The sequence below is a fragment of the Takifugu flavidus genome, chromosome 13, assembly GCF_003711565.1.
Source record: "Takifugu flavidus isolate HTHZ2018 chromosome 13, ASM371156v2, whole genome shotgun sequence".
NCBI lineage: Eukaryota > Metazoa > Chordata > Actinopteri > Tetraodontiformes > Tetraodontidae > Takifugu > Takifugu flavidus.
In genome coordinates, this window is record NC_079532.1 from 12,743,203 (window position 1) to 12,762,113 (window position 18,911).

Below are 18,911 nucleotides of genomic sequence, written 5' to 3' on the forward strand. Positions count from 1 at the left end.
CAACTATTGTCGAGACAGGGCTGCATCTTGTCTCTGTGATTATGCTCATTCTGCTCATTCTTCTCATTTCAGAATCTTCATGTTTTTCTCTGCAGGAGTGTGAAATAATGAATATGATGAGGGCAGAAACGGTCCAAAATGACATGCTAACTTGAAGAAGAAAAAGAGTATCGAGAGGCCCCGAGGAGAATTAAACACTATTTACTGCTTTGTCAATACTATGAAGAGTATGTCTGCTGTATGGGGTTGACTGGATCTGAACATTAGTTTGGGGAGGAATCAGTAAGTGATAAAGACTTGATGGGATGTCGGCAGACAGGAGCAGTAGGAGGGGTTTTAAACAAAAAGAATTTAGGACGAGGAACCAGATTTTAGGCAATGAGCCCCTTAAGTTGATGTGATTGGTCTAACGAGTGAACGGGACCCCTGTGGTGGTCTTGCAGGATGCTCACACGTAAGGGAAATCACATGTTCACAGCGTAAGTCTTCCCACTGCTTTCATTTGAATCCAGCCTGAGCCCAGTGACCTACATGAACAGATCACCTGACAGAGTGCATGAGACTGTGTCTGTCTCAGTAGGAGGAGGTGGCCCAATTTGGACGGTATAATTAATTCAGAATTTCTCAGATTTTTGCTGATTGAATGATTGTTGGCGTGTAATAGTTTAAATCTCAGTGTCCATCAGGAATCCATCAGCTGGGATGTGAGAACTTCCCTAAAATGTTATGCACAGCTGGTTTTATGGGATTTTGCAACTGGAACTGGAAAATCCCTTTGACGTTCAGTGAATGCTGAACATGCTATACATACCGTGAAAACCAAACCAAAGGGGATCGTCTCTGCTGGACTGAAGTTTTGCAGCTCTCAATGGAAACTGAGACGCACATCAGGGGGTTAAACATTTTTAGGCCTCGCCCGACACGTAAAGGGATTTCTCATCTGTAGCATGTATATGTGTCATAATAGGCCTTTTTCCCCTCGCTTAGCAGAAAAACACCCAAAAAAAGCCCAGTTGGAGGAAGTCGTAGTTCATCACATGCACTGCTTCATCTAAGATTTGTGCACATATGGTAACATTCCACAACAATCACCATGTGTTTACTTGTTTACTCAGAGACACTGTACCATATTTTCCGGACTATAAGTCGCACTTTTTTCATAGTTTGTCAGGGGGTGCGACTTGTACTCCGGAGCGACTTAAATAAATACATTATTACAGAATTTCACATGTTCGTTATTTTCACGCTGACAACCACAGGAGGGCGCTCTAGGCGTGTGTACCTGAGGAACGAGTTCCTTTAGCGACGCAGAAGAAGAAGCGGTGCTTCGTCTATGGAGTTAGACTTGATTGTTTGGTAAACTTGCTCGGATGTTCTTTATGCTATAGTTATCTGAATAACTGTTCATATGTTACGTTAACAAAGCAGACACGTACTCAGTTCGTTGTGGGTCATGTAGCTGAATTTGTTACGTTAGCATACCGTAACACTATTGCTAATCCATGCTAATTGCCTTTCAAGATGAAATGTATGTTCTTGGTCTCGGATTTTATCAAATAAATTTTCCCCCAAAATGCGACTTATAGTCCAGTGCGACTTATACATCTATTTTTCTTCTTTATTATGCATTTTTTGGCTAGTGCGACTTAAACTCCGGAGCGACATATAGTCCAGAAAATATGGTAATTAAAAAAAACGCAGCTGCCTTTGGTCGAGAGGTGGGGAGCACCCTGGACAGGTGAGCATATAGGACAAGCAACCCTGGTCAAGTTAATCTTGCTCTCCATATATTTGTCTTTGGACTTTGGGAAAGAAGATGAGCACTAGGAGAGAACCCACACAGAAATGCCCTGGCCCACAGGTGGAGTTGAACCTACCATTGGTGGTATGCGCAGATCCTTAAAAATGACATTAATTTACCATCTGACTGTCTGATTCTTTATGAGCGCGTGTCCTTAATTAACTTTGGAGATAAATTGGCACTATAACAACAAAAAATCAAACTAATTAGTCAGTGTGTCTCTTTAAAAACGTGTTGCAGCGGAGCAGAGCTGTGGATCCAAGGAATCCAGGGGAAGCACTATGGACTGACTGAAAAGGAAAACAAAAAAAAATTGAGATGTCACACTGCAAAGGTGTTCCTGCTCTTATATTACAGGGCGTTTACAGGTGCGCAGACGTGTGTCTGTCAAGTTTGACATTGAACCTCTGGGAATGGCTGGATGTTGCTGGGTGTGATGGGAGTTGTCGGGCTGGGTGGTATTGATGGTTGCCTCGGGGGGACTGGAAGGCGAAAGGCATGTGTGTATGAGCTTGAAACAGTTGTGCTTCCAAACTAATGACTACCTGTGTCGCGTCTGCCTGATTTATGGACATACGAGATCTGTCCTCGCTCCAGGATCTGTGGACAGGACAGACAGGATGCAGTAAAAATCCCAAAGTAAATATCCCAAACACCTACTGGACCTAATAATGTGTGCTTTGAGGACCGCTTTGAGAAACTGTCTTTAGAAGGGCTTTCATCTCGGGCTGGATGCCACATTGTCCTGATTTTAAATGATTAATCTTTTTTTAACATTCCAAGATGTTTTTGTCAACATCCAAATCGCTCCATGATGAGGTGATAAATCTCTGATATCAAAGCCGTTTTTTTCCACGTGCTTCCATGTGGAGAAGGCAACATCCCACTGAGGACTGTCGGAGGACGAGCAATCAGTGAGATCTATAGCCTCACACGTTCTGGTCAGCATCTATAGCCTCACACGTTCTGGTCAGCATCTATAGCCTCACACATTCTGGTCAGCATCTATAGCCTCACACATTCTGGTCAGCATCTATAGCCTCACACTTTCTGGTCAACATCTATAGCCTCACACATTCTGGTCAGCATCTATAGCCTCACACATTCTGTTCAGCATCTATAGCCTCACACATTCTGTTCAGCATCTTTAGCCTCACACATTCTGGTCAGCATCTATAGCCTCACACGTTCTGGTCAGCATCTATAGCCTCACACCTTCTGGTCAGCATCTATAGCCTCACACATTCTGGTCAGCATCTATAGCCTCACACGTTCTGGTCAGCATCTATAGCCTCACACATTCTGGTCAGCATCTATAGCCTCACACGTTATGTTCAGCATCTATAGCCTCACACATTCTGGTCAGCATCTATAACCTGACACAGTCTCACAAGGGTTTACCATTTGATGACTTGGCACTGAGAACAGGCTCACTATTGTTATAACTAGTGTTTATTTTTTCCTTCTTTTTCTCTTTGTTTTACAGTGCTTAACAGAAATAACACAGCAGAGATTAAATAAAAGGACCGTAAACACAAAAGACTGAGACTTGGCATTGTTCTGGATGTGTTTTGGAGGGAGGTGTTGGCACATGAGTGTTTGTGTATGGTCTGGAAACCGACAACAGCCTGCAGCTGTGTTCACAACTGCGCTGTAACCGATGAGATTGTTCCTAACTACCTACATCAAATCATTTCTGTCGACATTATGGTTGGATCCGTTCGGTACCTTTGGAACCAGTCTGATTTTGTTTTCATACCAAACAGCCAAAGCTACACAAATACGTACCTGAGAGGATTCATTTCCAGGTTCAGGTCAGTTGGAGGACTTGGGAAAGACACGGGAAGACTCGTCTCACACATCATTAATGTCCACAAAAGAAGAGATGTAAAGGATCGAGATCTGTCTTAACAGCCAGCTTTGGACATAGATGCCAGGAAATAGTGTCTGGAGGTTTGGAGTTTCCATTAGTCAATCTCTGAGGTATGGTGTTAATGTGTCTGTATTCCAGGGGAACGTGTCGGGTCCAGGGAGAGTTTGGCGAAATCACAACTGGGCAGCAAGGAAGAAACAATGTGGAGAACGGGTCGCACGTGGAACAACCTATGTAGCCGTTCAGCATCTGCTGGTTATTGTGGAAACTCAAAGCCTCAAGAGGGTAAATTCAGCCATAAAGGTCAATGAGCTTTGAGTAAACATGGAAATCTTCCAGAACGTCGGAGACAGCGCAGGATTTGCAGCGTCCCACCCACAGGGTAAAGGAAGCAATCATTTCATGCCTGCGAACAATATGCATCCTCTCCCTTTTATATAGTTTAAATGGCCTTAATTTGTTCTTATTTCTTCTGTGGCTATGAATGTACTCATGCTAACTATAAATAAATTCAGTTAGTACGTGTTCGCAGTGGTTATAGCAAAACATTCCTGTGTGTTTGCTTAACTTCGTGCAATAAGGTTCACGCTAAGGTGGGACAACATAAACCATCCAGCTAAACGTCCACATTGTTCCATCGACTCCAAATAAATCAGCTGCTCAATCCTGGAATTTAATCTGGATATTTTACGTTTCAGATTTCAATTGTTGTTCTACTTTAGCCATCGAGACGACATGTTTTCCTTTCAAAAATGTTCGTGTTGCTAAGGCCTGAAAGTCGGGTTACCTTTGCCCGCGTAAATCAGCAGCAAAACCTGAACTTTGCTGTTAGAGTCATTTCAAAGGCTTTTCTTTGCTTTTGTTACGAGTCAGAAAGGTTTAAAGGTTTGCCAGATTTTTGTGAAAACACAGATAATTGGAAAATGTGTGTAACGCCTCCATGAAATTGATACACTGAAATATACGTAGATACGTCACAGCTGATGATCCTTTGTTCTCCTTGGATCTAACTTGTCCTCCCTTGGATTTCCTGGAGTGTTTGACTGTGTGGCAGGATATGGCTCACATAATAAAGTCAGTAAAGATGTCAACATATTTTCCTGAATCGTGTATTTTTTGTCTTAAAACACAGAAATGACAGCGAGCAAACTCAAAAACTGTGAACAAAGCACAGCAAATTATGAGCAATCATGAATGGAGTCAAAGGAAAAAACACATTGTGGAAATTAATTTACATTCATTATTAAATCCACAGCAAGCCAATTAAATGATTACGCCTTTATTGACTTTGTTATTGTTGAACAAAGACATGTTTAAATCCGATGAAGAGCATTCGGATCCATAGCGTGATATTTTGGGATAACCTGCCTCTAACGATCCATTCACATACTGACAGAAACAATTAGATACGGAAATACTTCTTCATTTTGTCAAAAGTTGCTTTCGTTGTCATTTATTATTATTATTATTAATATCTGTATTGTTTATTTGCATTGGACTGCCTGATTGATTGTACAGGCTGAATCGATGGGGCTCATTGAAGCTGCTGCAAATGTCCTTTTGATGTATCTGCTGGCTCTCAGTTATGGTCATTTGTCTGTGGAGGTCATAGCATATTGTTTTATTTTCTCCCTTGATAGGCCCCATACAGACAGCAACTGAGTCATAGCTCACATGATACACTTTGTTTAATATTCTCAATGAATTGGCATATCAATTTCAATATCTCCATCAGTCTGGGTCTTATTACATCAGGGATTACACTGTGTTGATATAAGTGGCTGCATATGTCTGCAACACTAGAAGAGACCACATTCTTTATGTTCTTGTGTGTGTGTGTCTGTGTGTGTGCGCATGTCTCATATTGCTATTGGAATCCAGATATCCCAGGGGTGAACTCAGTGTGCATACCCATGAAATGGATACGGCCTTCAGTACAGCTCGATGCCACACCTTATTGACCTTTAGCCTTTCAGGCGCTTTTTCCAATTGGTCACATATCTTTACGTTATCCGTGCTTAACGCTGCTGGAAGATATTTTCCCGAATCACCTAGCATGTTTCAGCTGTAAACGCATGGGAAGATATAGGTCAAACTATTGTTAGAGCATTAAACCATTATATCATAGTTGATTTCTCATTTTCACACCTTGCCCAGTTTTATACAAGGCTAATTGGTTTTTTGACCTGCCTGACAGATTTATGGCTCGCGATTAAGAAGATGGTAGGAGACAACAGATGGGGGGATAGAGAGTGAAGCAATAGCAGTCAAAAAGAGAGGATGAATGCTGAGCGCGGTACTTGGAAGCAGGAAGGGGCTATCAGATGAACCTATTTAGAAGAGGCAGCAGCAGAGCGTGAGGGAGAGAAGGGAAACAGAAAAGAGGCTACTGGAATGGGATTAGTGGAGCTCTATAGACTAATGGCATGCAATGGCATCTACTCCTGCTCTATTTGTACATGGCACATCACTATCTGGCAACTGAAACCACACACCAATGGAACGCTGGCTGCCTATGAGCCCCTCTGCTTGAGTCCAAGCGCTGCACGATTACCGACAAGTTTCCACGATACCTTTTCCATTGTGACATGATTGAGGGAAACTGAAGCTATAGACAAAGTAAAGAAGCTCATTCTCTTCTTTTAACTCTGTCATGGGCTTTGAAGTGAAGATCCCTCTGAAAATCCAAGTGAACTAGGTTTAACGAGGCATCGGAGTGAATAAAGGGTGTAATTTGTCAAGAAAATAATTACTATTAGCACTATTATTATATTTTAATCATTATAAAACAAGCAATCAATAGGCCTATTTCTTTTCGAAGTCAATTGTAGGACCTATTACATCTCGAACAGTTGAACATTGATCTTTAATGCAAACTAAAAATATATAAAACATTTAACTTTCTTACCATTTAGCAAATCGTACCAACCCAAGGCTGCGAGACTCTTCCATCAGTGCAGCTAACTGAGCTGAGGCTTTCACCTCTACTGTGCAATTCTGCTGGATTTGAATTTTTTTTGTACGGGTCCTGTTAAGGACGCTATGCTGCTCTGGCAGTATTTAGCTAGCTATGCTAATTAATTTCCATCTACGCAATATCATCACATATACAATGTATCGTAGTTTCCCTATGGTTTGGGCTGCAAAGTCTTCATGGGTGTTCTGTTGGTGGTTTGATTACAGCTGCTGACTGTATTTGTAAATCAGACTATGCGTAAAATTGTAAGAGTAGTGCTTAAAATTGTGTTGTACTTTACTAAGATGGCTAAAATGTTGGCACCGAAGTGAACGGATGGGTACTGGGAGAGACTTCTGAATAAACTGTTGTTTCAGGCGCCTGACCACAGCGCCCCGAGTGTCACTGTATTTATGTGCATTAGCAAAAAAATACAACAGATTGCATGACATTGTAGTAGGTCGTTCAATGCAGCCTTCCCCCAAAAAGCAAGAAGGTTCTGGGCTCTAGGCCCAGGGTCTCGCAGTATGGTTATTGGATGTTGTCCTTAAGCCTGGGTTTTCTCCCACTGATCCTCAAATCCCCCCTGCCTCTGGGTGTCTGAATGAATTGTTAGTATCCTGTGCTAGACTAGCCACACATCCAGGGTATTTTAGCCTGATGGAGGTGGCACTCAGTTCTAGTCTGATATCTGAGGCACGATGAGGAAGCGATATGTGGGAAGTTTGGTTGCTTTAACATTTACAGAACTCATTTAAATGTTTGTCTTGGTTTCGCCCCGTTTTACAGCTTTCCTATTGGACGCTTGGCAACCAGGCTGCCATTCTTTTGCAATAACTCACAATGTTCCACTGTGGAGCATTTCCAAACTGCAGTGTTTTATTGGGACCCATGGGTATTTCCACTGAATTCTTTGGCCAAATTCGCAACATTGCTTAAGGAAAAATGTGGACAATGAAGAAAAATAAATGAGGAAACCACAGACACAGGCTGAACAATACTCGCAATTGAATTATTTATAATGAGCTGACAGATTTGTAGTGACCTTATTAGGAGCTGCTAACCACACTGCTTACAAATATCGTCGCTAGGATATATGGATGGACATTCAGGGTGTCATATTTCTGCAGCAGGCTGCTAATAAGAATTAGTGGAGGCATGCAAGCATGAGCATGGCTGTAAATTATTAACATGGCTGTAAATTATTAGCATTCTTGGTATCAACCAATTGGAGCTCTAAAGATGAATGCAAATGCAGGAGTGCAATGAAAAGAAATTCTTGTTTGAATTACAGACCATGATCATCAGTGTTCTGCTCGTTAGCTGAGGCTTTTCTGCACAGCTACAAGTGAAAAATGACACAAATTGCTGAGGAAACTGCACACTGAGTCATAATGTCGTCCTTTCCCCATCACAGTAGGTCTTCCCTTGGATGATTCAGTGCTTTCATAAAGAAGAAGCCGCCTGCGCCTTGATAAGCCACCGCCGTCTTACATTTGTCCTAATGAGCACATTCTACATTCATTACAACTAATTACTCTGCTTAATCGTCACCGCACACACACGGTGCTCTATTATTTCACATTATTCACGAGACTCTAAAAATGAGTGTTTTCCTTTCTTAAAATCGTTGCCTTTGAAGATATAATAAAATATTTCTAAGAATTTGTTAAAAAGTCTTAGTCGGTCAGAGTGGAAACGCCAACTCTTCACAAAACCACCTTTGATTAAAGAGAAAAATGGCTTGCATAAACTTTCACTATGCTTTTGCAAATGCCAAACGGCTGCACCTGCTGCCATTTAAGGACACCAATGAGCAGAGACTATAATTCATAGAGGACTTGGAGGTCATTTTCAACCTGCAGAGAGTTTTATGACGGTTCATAATCCTAGATGGTTGGTAGGTGTGTGTGTGTGTGGTGTGTGGTGTTCTTGTATATGCTACTAAGTGAGGACCACATACTTTTTACTAAGCGAGGACATGTTGGCTCATCCTTACAACCCCAAAGGGGGTTCAAGGGGGTTTTGGCAGTTAAGACCTGGAATTTGGTTTACATTAATCTTTTATTGTGTATTATGTCAATAAAAGTCCTCACAAAGATGTAGAAGCACAAATGTGTGTGTCCGAGAGAGATTCTCTCCGAGTGTCTATCAGTTACCTGGAAATAAAAAAGTGAGAAAGTGAAATAAATGTCGCCATCAACATGATAAATCCTCAGAGCAAAGTGCCATTTGGTGAAATTCATGAGTCTCGGCCCTTCCGACTGCCTGCTCTGAATTCAAGGCCGTTTCTGTCACAGCTGTCTGACATTTATCTCAGAAAAGTTGGGGTTGAATTTCAGACCCATTAGTTACAACAGTTTTAAACCTCAACTCTGTCAGCACTTTATTTTTTTTAATATACATTTGCGGTTGCAGAAAATGAGAGAAAATTGCCCTGGGTTTGAGGCCATATGAGAGGGTTCGAAAGAGACGGAGATTGATCACACAGAGTGTTATAAGCACAACACAATTATGCAAATGACCGAAAATGCAGTTGGGCACAACCCAACACACTATTAAATGTATAATGGAAGTGGACCCTCTGCGTCCAATTGCTTTTTTTTTTGTAATGCGTTCAATTGTTCAGTGTATCAGTACCACAGTGGACAGCCCTCAATCCCCATTAACCACTTGGCACAGAGTCCGCGTGGCTCATATCGATTATCTGACTGACGTTTTTCATGCCATTTCATTCTTTCACACCTATCTATTTTCCTGATTTTTCGTCTTTGTCTGTGACACTGCCTCCTCTCTCCTCGTCATGGCGAACAGTCATACACCCAGCGGCCAATTACATCTGGCCCATCTGATTATGCTGCTCCAAGTCCAGATCCTGGATGGTGTAAATATAGCGGCACAAACATGTTTGTAATAATGATCTCAGATGGCGGCAGGGAGAGCCATTACCCCCATTACCCAATTATCTCCAATGACAGGTGATTACCAGACATCCCCCCCCCCCCCCAATAGTGCTGCCGCATCACCTCTAAAATAGCCGTTTTGGCGGCTTGAATTTAACTATTCGCTCTCGGTTTTCTTCGTGTCAACATAGGTCCACATGTAAAAACAGGCGCGTGTTTGATCCATGTCTGCTGTCATGTGTCTGCTTTGATAGCTCATTCAACGCAGAGGTTTCTTTTCCTGGACCAATCTGACATTCTGGGTGAAGGTCCCGTATTCAGTGGCAAAGGAAACAGAGCTGCTACTGCAGGGTCCTGACCCCCTTCACCTGACATGCGATAGGACTGTTTTTGCCTGTATATGTCTGTCTGACATGTGAGCAACATGCATCATACTGTTTGACTCAAAGTGATGTGTTAGTCCCCCCCCAACTCATAAAAACATCAGAGTGCTCTGGGAAGACATTTTCCGTCTGTGATTAAAGTTTGGTTCCACCGGCAGCTTTGGTCTTTAATCATCAAAAACAGGTCTTTATCTCAAGAAACCCAAGTTAGAAATGCCTTAGCTCTACTTCCTGATGACCATCCATCTCCTCCTCCAGTTCCCGCCTCCCCCACTTCATCTTGAACACCCACCACCTACAAATCATGGCACAACGCCCAGTGGTGATGGACATCTCAAGCACAGAATGCTATTTGCTCAGTCTAAAAATAAGCAGTTAGGCTCAGGAGCTCACAGATGTCTGACATGTAAAGTGCAGGAGTAGTTTGTGCGTCCGTGTTTTTCTTAGAGGGGTCTTTAGTTCATGTGCACCAGGTAAGTGAGCTGTCCATTGAAGGACGGAGGTTTGAGTCATGTTCCTGCCCTCATTCCTCTTCTATTTCCCCCTCACACCCTCTCACCCTGGGTGGTGGCTGTACACCCAGGCCTATTCTTAGCTTCTGTGTCAACCCTGTATCTAGGGAGCAGCCGAGGGGTCTCCATTACATGTCACACACACCCGCTCATGCACACAGGTGTCCCAAGACATCTCTATTTGATCTTTAGCACAGTGACTCAGTGTGCAGCTTGAAGCACAGCCTTCCAAATAGGAGATCACATCCATATGAAATTTGACAGGTTTCGGGTAGCCAGACATGATGCATCTAAGGAGGAAGTTTGACGCAAATAAAATTAATAATGAAGAACTGTTAGAATTTAAATTGATAGTTGAACAACAGAAGTTTAATGCTAACCAACCACGAACTTCAATTTTCCTTTCCAACTTTTAGTAATTCTCCATATCAGAACGCACATTAACCTTTGTGACATCAGGCTGGTGCAAATCCTTTCGATATAATTGTAAAAATCCTAAATTGTGTGGAGAAAAGACATTTGCAATGCAAGAAATTGACAAATGTGCCGCACACTAATTAAGGTGGGCAGGCCATGCGCAGCTGTTAGCTCAATCCAGCCTCAACGCTAACTTCCGTGTTACATTTAATATCCACCAACAACAATTGAAACAAAAAATAGGAAATATAGCAATGTTCTCATAAAGTCAAGTTTATCAATGACTCAGTATTAACATTGCCACGGTGCACTGTAGATGTCTTTAGTACTACGAGCAACCTTGGCAAGGAAAACTTTTCCTCATTGACACATGATGTGACACATCAACACACCGACTGACACTATTTCCTGCTCTAGTAACTCAAGCCTCTCTTTAATAGCTTAATAGTTCATTCCTTCTTTTAGATTTGGAGAGATTTTGCATTGTTTTATCTATATTTAGGAGCCTCACACGTGCTAAATTAAGCTCGTGCATTGGTTAATGAGAAACATTAATTCTGTTGGGAATCTGAGCAGAAGCCCTTCGTACAGCTGAGACGTGCCTCTTGTTTAAATCCCGGGGTAATCGTCCCGAGCACGTAGCACTTCATAACAAGCGCATTGCCTTACAGACCACACGCGAGATCGGCACCAAGCTAAAGTCTCACAGCAAGAACAAAAACCTGTCAATGAGCTTAGATGGTTTAGTCCTCATCGCAGCTGTTCCGACTGGAGCAATTCAGCACGCACAGCGACTCCACACCTCTGAACCCTACCAAATATTATCTAAAAAGTTATTTTAAAATGGTCATCAGATATTTAAAGTTTGTTGTGGGTTGTCTTTCTTTTTTTTAAATCTAAATGAGCAAAACACTGGGTAAATCAGAATTACGAGGATGTATCCCCACATTTAGCGATGCTCTGAATCACAGCGGCTGATAATGTCTTCATTAACCCAATCTTGCCAAAAACAAACTACATCCCAGGTGAAGATGGATGAAAGGTTACAGTTGCCAAGCGCTTGTCGCTGCAGCAAACGACAGCAATAATTCTTCTGCTGCTATTATACATTTTGCTGACTGAATTGGTTTCATGTGATGGCAAATTTTATTTGAAGGCTTAATGAATATCAAGTTCAGTACAACGCAGTTAGTTATAGGATCTAACGTTACAAAACCAGTGGCTTGGAAGGCACCAACCTATGATTATAGTCAGTAACTATTGATTTACAACACATTGTCGATTTATTACTAAATTTATAGTGTAGAGATGTAGGACCATTTGTTAAATAACTTTGAATGTTTGTGGTCCATTAATTGTGTAAAAGTCTGCAGCTGTTTGGTTCTGCAGCTGAGGGTCTGACGGTTAATGGCCTCCCATGAGCCCGCTCCTGTTTTACTGCCCAAACCATAAGGGACGGAAAGGAAGAGTGATGGTGCCTGAGGGAAAAGGAGGACAGCGGTCCAAAGAGAGGGAAAAAAATCAAGGTGGAGAGAAAAAACAGAAGTATGACCACAAACTTGAAGAGAGAGGAAGAGGCTGGGGAGCTAAGGAACACAGAAAATAGCATGAGTGGAAGGGAAGGGAAGAGTTTGCAGAGTCAGACATGGTTGTAAATTGATCCAGAAGCCTGCAGTTGGCGTGACTCCTACTGATGGATGGGTGCTCAGCAGGAGATGTTCTGTTTCTGAACCAAAAAACAGAGTCAGCAGAATTAACCTTAAACATTACCTATAACCACATGATTATTCTTATATATAAACAGCTGTATGCAGTGTGCACATGTACGGTGTGAGCTGCTTCTGCATAGGCTAGGCTGTGTGAGCGTATGTAGCATGTGTGTGCGTGTGTTTTAGCGGTTTCAGTTCGTGGCAACAAAGGTCAACCATTCACGCCCATTAATCACAGATGAGGCACCAAATTAATTATCATTTCTCTCACCTTCATGGCTTAGAATTCACTACTTAATATTAAATATCCAGTTTATTACATCAACCCTGTGGAAGATTTTATGAGTACATGACATTATAATTAATTATCACAATAAAATGATACTGTCTTAGAAAATATGCCGCCACCCAAAATGGTGTTTTATGTTGTTATGTCAAACAAGCAGTTTTTTACTCCTCCAACATGTTTCTAATAATGTGTTGAATGATGAAGTGAAGGCAAGTTTATGCGTTCGAGAGTGACAAAAAGTAAATGTTCATGGAGAGGGTGAGAGAAAGGGGTCTGCTGACAGCAACAGGATGCATGGACAATGTCACGGAGGCCTGGTCAGATCACGACTGGCCAGGACCCCCCCTGGAACCGTGAGCTTTTTCAGAGTGCCTGCTGCAGGCTTGGGAGAGGTCAGACGTGGACGGACACTGTGGCCATTGTGCCGATACGGCCGAGCAGACATTTCCATTCAGAAACCAGGTGCTGAAGCCATACAGACGCCCTGTGAGGCGTCTGTGTGTGTGTGTGTCTGAGTGTGTGTTGAGTGTTATCAAGACAATTTACCAACATTAATTTTACCCATAGTTCTACAGACAAAGTAGCTGAGCTTTTATTTTATTTTGTAGACAGACATTAGACATCATTTCTGCAGATATGTCCCCAGAAATAGGTGTCATAATGCACAATGAAGGAAAAGTTCATAGCAATGGTACGTTAGTATTATTTCACTCTCCATTCCTGTTGAATTCAAGCTCCTCCCCTCTTGTTTTCACTCCAGAGCTGAGTGACAAGGTGCTGTTTTTACTTCTCATTCTTGGTGGGTCCTGGTCACCGCGTGAAGCTCCTGCTGTGGGTGTGAATCAACACCTTGTGGCACACGCTAGTGTGTGAGGAAACTCCCAGTCAAAGGAAAGTGAAACAGAGAGAGAGCAGTGGGGAGAAAGGTGTTCTTCTTCCATCCCTCCCTTTTGTTTTTCTGTGAGGAATCACCAAGAGACACTTTCCACTTTCAGACTTTCCATGTCCCTGAGCTGGAGGGACAAAAACACAGGTGCAGCCACCAGTCTGAGGCGTCACCAGCAGCTGCTGCCCCACAAACCGTACAAATAAAAGACAAGCTAGGGCGCGGGAGACCCGAGTCTGGAGACTTTGTTCAGTGTATCCAGCGTGTGTCCATGAGATTATAAAAAATATATAGTTTTTGTGCTCTCAAATGATGCATGTGAGACGTGGGTCTTGGTCTCCCAACATTCTAAGCACTCCCCTCCACGGTCTGCTGGCTTTGACCCAGGATCAAGAGAATATAAAAGAAGCCAATAATGATAGAGGGGAATGGAAACTACAGAGCAGGAAGGCTGCTGGGTCGGGCCCATTATCAGATGTAAACAGAAGTAAATCTTCCCACCATAAGATGATAAAGGTAATCTGTTTTTAAAAGTTAACGCTGGTTCATATAGAATACACAGCGCATCACAGTTTGATACATATGGGGTATAATAGCTGCAGACCACTCAGGGTGCCCCCGCTTGACCTCTGTTCACAGCCAGAATCGCCAGATCTGGGCCCACTAAGTAAAAGAAGGTGGCCTGGTTGGAGTCCACTTTCTTTTACACCATGTGAATGAGCATCTGCATGTAAGTGGTTTACCTGGTGGACAGAGGGCACCAGGGTGCACCATGGGAAAAAGGCAAGCAAGTGGCTGCACAGTGAGGCTTTCAATGACATTCTGCCGACAAATATGCTACTGATGTCTGTGGCAGCACCTTCAGGGGTCTCTGTTAAGACTGTTCTGGCAGCAAAAACCAACAAATATTTATTGTTTAAGGGGTTATTAACAGTGTCCAAATAGTGCTATGATGCATTATCAAGCCAATGTGAGTCTACAGCTCTTACTACTGACAGAAAAAAAGCAGGAAATACACATACGGTAATTACTTGAAAAGACAAAAATTTCCTAGACCTTATTTCCCGTTCTTTATGCTAATTAGATTCAAATTAGATGGCATCGTGTCTTGCTTTCTTTACTGTCTGTTGACCAAACAGATATCCCATCACACATGGTTCTATTGCCCCTCCCTATTTAGTAACTCACTGTAATACTATGGTCTAGGGGTTTGTAAGGGTATCAAGGACATGTGAGGAGTATTTGAGCACACACACTCATATTCAGATGTTTCTCAGCACTGCAGCAAAAGTGTGAAAACATGAGAATTAGAATGCCACGCACATTGTTGTGGCTTTTAATTTAGCTCGCTGGCAGCCATCTAATTATACCCTAGTGACAGGGCACATTTATTGCATGGGAGTGACACTCACCCATAACACTGGCTCGACCGGCACCCACGTACCTTCCAATACCTCTAAATACAGAGTTAACATTTACCACAACATTAATATGTTGGGTTATTGCTTATGTATAGGCTAAACCTGGGCTTTAATTCTCTTCCTCTCTCTCTTTCTGTCACAAGCAGAAACCCCACATTCAAAATCCACCCAGTTCAAATATTACTAATATTGCTGTTATTAAACAGTATTTTCAACAGTGATAATGATTCAGGACAGATTAAATCATTTTGGTTCTCACACAGACAGCGGAAAACTAACACTAACCCAGGAGAGGGTTGCCAAGGACGACAACATCCTGACATTTTCTATTACACTATTGAGGACACTTTTCTTGAGAATCGACGCTAAAGTCACTGATCCGTCCACCAAGCACAGGAGGATCCACTGAAGCACAAGATCCAAGCGCAATAACAACTTCTTTTGGCCACACACCAGCTCCAAATCTGTCCATTTTTGTGTAGTTAAAAAGAAAATCTCATTTTAAAACTCTTAAATCACTCATGATTGTTCAGTTGTGTGTGAATGTGAGTAATAAAGAAAATAAGTCACGTGTTGGGCTGCAAAGGAACAACTTGATCCTCCGCTAGATGATTCTGAATGGTTACCAGGCAGCCTGTATTGTACATCTTTGTCATTTGGGAGCCTCAGAGTGTGCTTATATTGCTTTTTTAATGCGTCAGTGGCATCTGAACACACAGCCAGTCTCCATCCATGAGTGATAGAGGCTTTCTTTGTCAGTTGGCCCTCTATTCTGTCTGTATCCTGGCACATCATTTCTCCATAGGGAGGCATTCACTCGCCATTCACTTTCTATACCTCCCTTCCTGTCTCTCCCCGTCTTGCTCTCCCGTTTTGCCAAACACGTTGTAGCTCCCAGGTTCCCCACAGGCCCAGGCAGCGGGCGGGCATGCCCATTGCCAGCTCCCATCCTCCTCTGAGAGGGGCTGACGACACCGCTCTTCTCCCCGGTGATTCCCTGGCACACATCAACACTTCCACAGGCTGATATTATTCATCACGCCCGCCCAGTATCCAAGTAATGAAGCCTGTGGTAGATCCATAGTAGACAACAAACTGTACTGCTCGCTTGCGTTTATCTGCTGTTGCTTGCACATTCTCTCGTGCAAGCTCTCCGGAGGGGCCTTCACCTCAGCCTGGATTAATAATGGTAAGTGTCCACCCTTATGTTTGTGTAAGAGGCCTCTTGAATTTATTATTACCAGAGATTTTGCATGTTTATCTTGGGAATGTGTCGGGTCCGTTGTTACTCGCTGTGCTCCAAGGGCAGTGTGTTGAGGTTACATTCAGAACGCCTATCTTTGGTCACGGTGCTGAGGATGAGCCTCAGGTAGGGTCCATTGCTGGTGGGATGAGTAACAGATCACATGAGCATCACATCTGCGCTGCTATGAGCAGAACTGCATGTCAACAGCGTGCATGCCGGTGTGTGATTTACGACAGGAACCCCGGGAATCATGCGGTGTTCAATGTTCAGTAATAAATTCAAGGCTTTTATAGAGTCTTTGTAGAGTTTCATAATTAGCAATGGGTGTGCTTGAGAACCTCTGAGAGGGGAAAAAAGCATCTTTTGTCATCCACTGGACCGTGAAGCCAGAGAAAATGGTTTCAGCATGCGTGCTTGTTTTATTTCTCACATATTGTCCGGAACCATTTTTTTCACATTATTTAAGAACTCAAAAAAAAAGAAGCTTAAATGCAGTCAGTTTGAATGTCTTGTCAAAAGCACAATGGAGAAATGTTGCTGTCATGTTGCAGATGTTATTCCTGATACACGTACGTGTTTACAGTGATCTTTTAATGCTCTGGTTAACAGGCTTGGAGAGCTGTGATCTCTTAAGTGGGCAGCTGAAAGCTCTGAATGCTCATTGACAGCCGTGCTGCACTTTGGGGACTAGTTAAAGGTGATGACAGAGCCTCGCGCTTCTCCAAATACTGTCAGCATACACACTCACAGTCTTGGCATTAGGAGGATAAAGATAAATCACACAAAGAAAGGAAGATGATGTACGGCATTTATCGAAATTACTTTAAAAGGCTACTAAATGGCCCAATATTCTGATAGAACACCCACATTTATAGAGACTTTTTTGAGCACATTATGTAGAACAGAATTATAATTTAACTTTGGAAAGTATTTACCAGCAAACACACAAGTGCTGTGTAAAGTGCAACAATATGCAAACAGCAGAAATTTGTGAGCTGGGACATGAACTGGTCTACAGCCACCATAAAGACTGGGCAGCAGCGAAACCATGACTCCAGCCCTTCCTGCACCCTCCCCACGTTCCCTCCACACACGTGTTTTTGATCTTTATTATAAACTATCTGAGCATTTGTGCCTATTGGTCGTAAAATCCTTATGCAATCAAAGCATTGAAATCATTAGCATTCACCGTGTTTCATGCCAGGACCGTGCACGCGGCTCTAGTTTCTCACACTGTCGCAGAACACCTCTCATCACGGGGATGTGGGGTTAAGAGGGGTTACCATAACTCTCCTTTTATTGCGCTGCCACTTCCTGAGCCGGCTCCAGCAAAATGAGCAGAATTTTAAAATGTGAAGTACGGAGAATAAAAACAAGAGTGTAGCAGTAAAAAATCTGGTTGTTGCCTCCATGCTTGGGAACATTTGTGTTGGAACTGTCTCACATGTCGTGTTAATAGACGTGTCTTGAGATGAAGCTACAGAAGCTGTCTCTTCCTCGCATACCTGTGGGCAGAAAACACCGAGACTCTTATGCGGGTTCCTCTTCCCCCACTATGCTCACACGCATGTTTTGAGTCTCCACGCAAAGAGCCAAGTGAACAAATGGCCCTGAAAAAGAAACGTGCTACTACTTAGACCTTACCGCAGCCCATCGCACCAGATCTCCATGGTTATTGCAGCGTCGTTTCAAATCGACCATGTGGTTTGGATCAAGGATCGCCAGTGTCATCGGAAGAAAAAAGAGTCAAGAGTCATGGGAAGCTATTTGAAGTTTCATTGACCCCTATCAACCCCTCGTCCCCCCACATGCTCCAAGTCCCACAGTTGGGCAGAGGAGGAACGCTGTACAGAGGTTCTGCAGGATGTCCCGCAAATGAACCAAGGACAGGAAAATTACACTTTTTTAATCAATAATGTGGTTTGTGGCCTGTGGTGGGGGCTGGCTGGGGCTAATAAGAGAAACTGTTATCTGTTTTTTGAAAATGGCATCTCTGCAGCCTGTGGATCAAGAACACATGCACATAAGTACTCCTGACTCTGCTTAGCGAATGTGTAAATGAATTTGCTATAATACTAAAAAATCCATTTTAAACCAGGGTCAAATGATGCCTGCAACAACTCGCAGGTGTTATTTTAAATTTTAAATGAAAAATACAATCCAAATTTCTGATTTACCAACTAAATCAATGTTCGTCCTTGTGGGTAATTTGTTAAAAGGCTGTCCTCGTTTCAGCTCCCATCAGTGTGATAATGTATTTGACCCGCCGGAATCTCGACCCCTCCGTCAGTCGCTGCCTCAGAGGTTATCTTGGGAAAACTCGTCTTCACGCCAGCTCAAATTTCGTCCAAGTCCGTCCCTCTCTCTCCCACAGATCCCCCCCCCCCCACACACACACATACATTTCTATATTTGTGGGGACTTTAGACATAATATATTATCTAACTCCCTACCTTAATGCTAAACACCCTGATTAACCCCCTAACCCTAAACTAAACCCAGTTCTAACCTTAAC

General features: G+C 42.8%; 2 protein-coding genes across 3 annotated transcripts in view; one reads left to right on the top strand and one right to left on the bottom strand.

Annotated features, from left to right (window-relative positions):
• The window catches only part of fam107b (family with sequence similarity 107 member B), a 141,727-nt gene that overhangs the window by 121,642 nt on the left and 1,174 nt on the right, over nt 1–18,911 (bottom strand). The window lies entirely within an intron of this gene.
• The window catches only part of sema3ab (sema domain, immunoglobulin domain (Ig), short basic domain, secreted, (semaphorin) 3Ab), a 30,721-nt gene continuing 28,028 nt past the window's right edge, over nt 16,219–18,911 (top strand). The window contains exon 1 of one of the 2 annotated variants that reach the window (XM_057051819.1): nt 16,219–16,339. The gene's annotated coding sequence lies outside the window, so the exon portion shown is untranslated. The remainder of the gene's footprint in view (nt 16,340–18,911) is intronic. The other variant, XM_057051817.1, reaches the window with a different exon arrangement.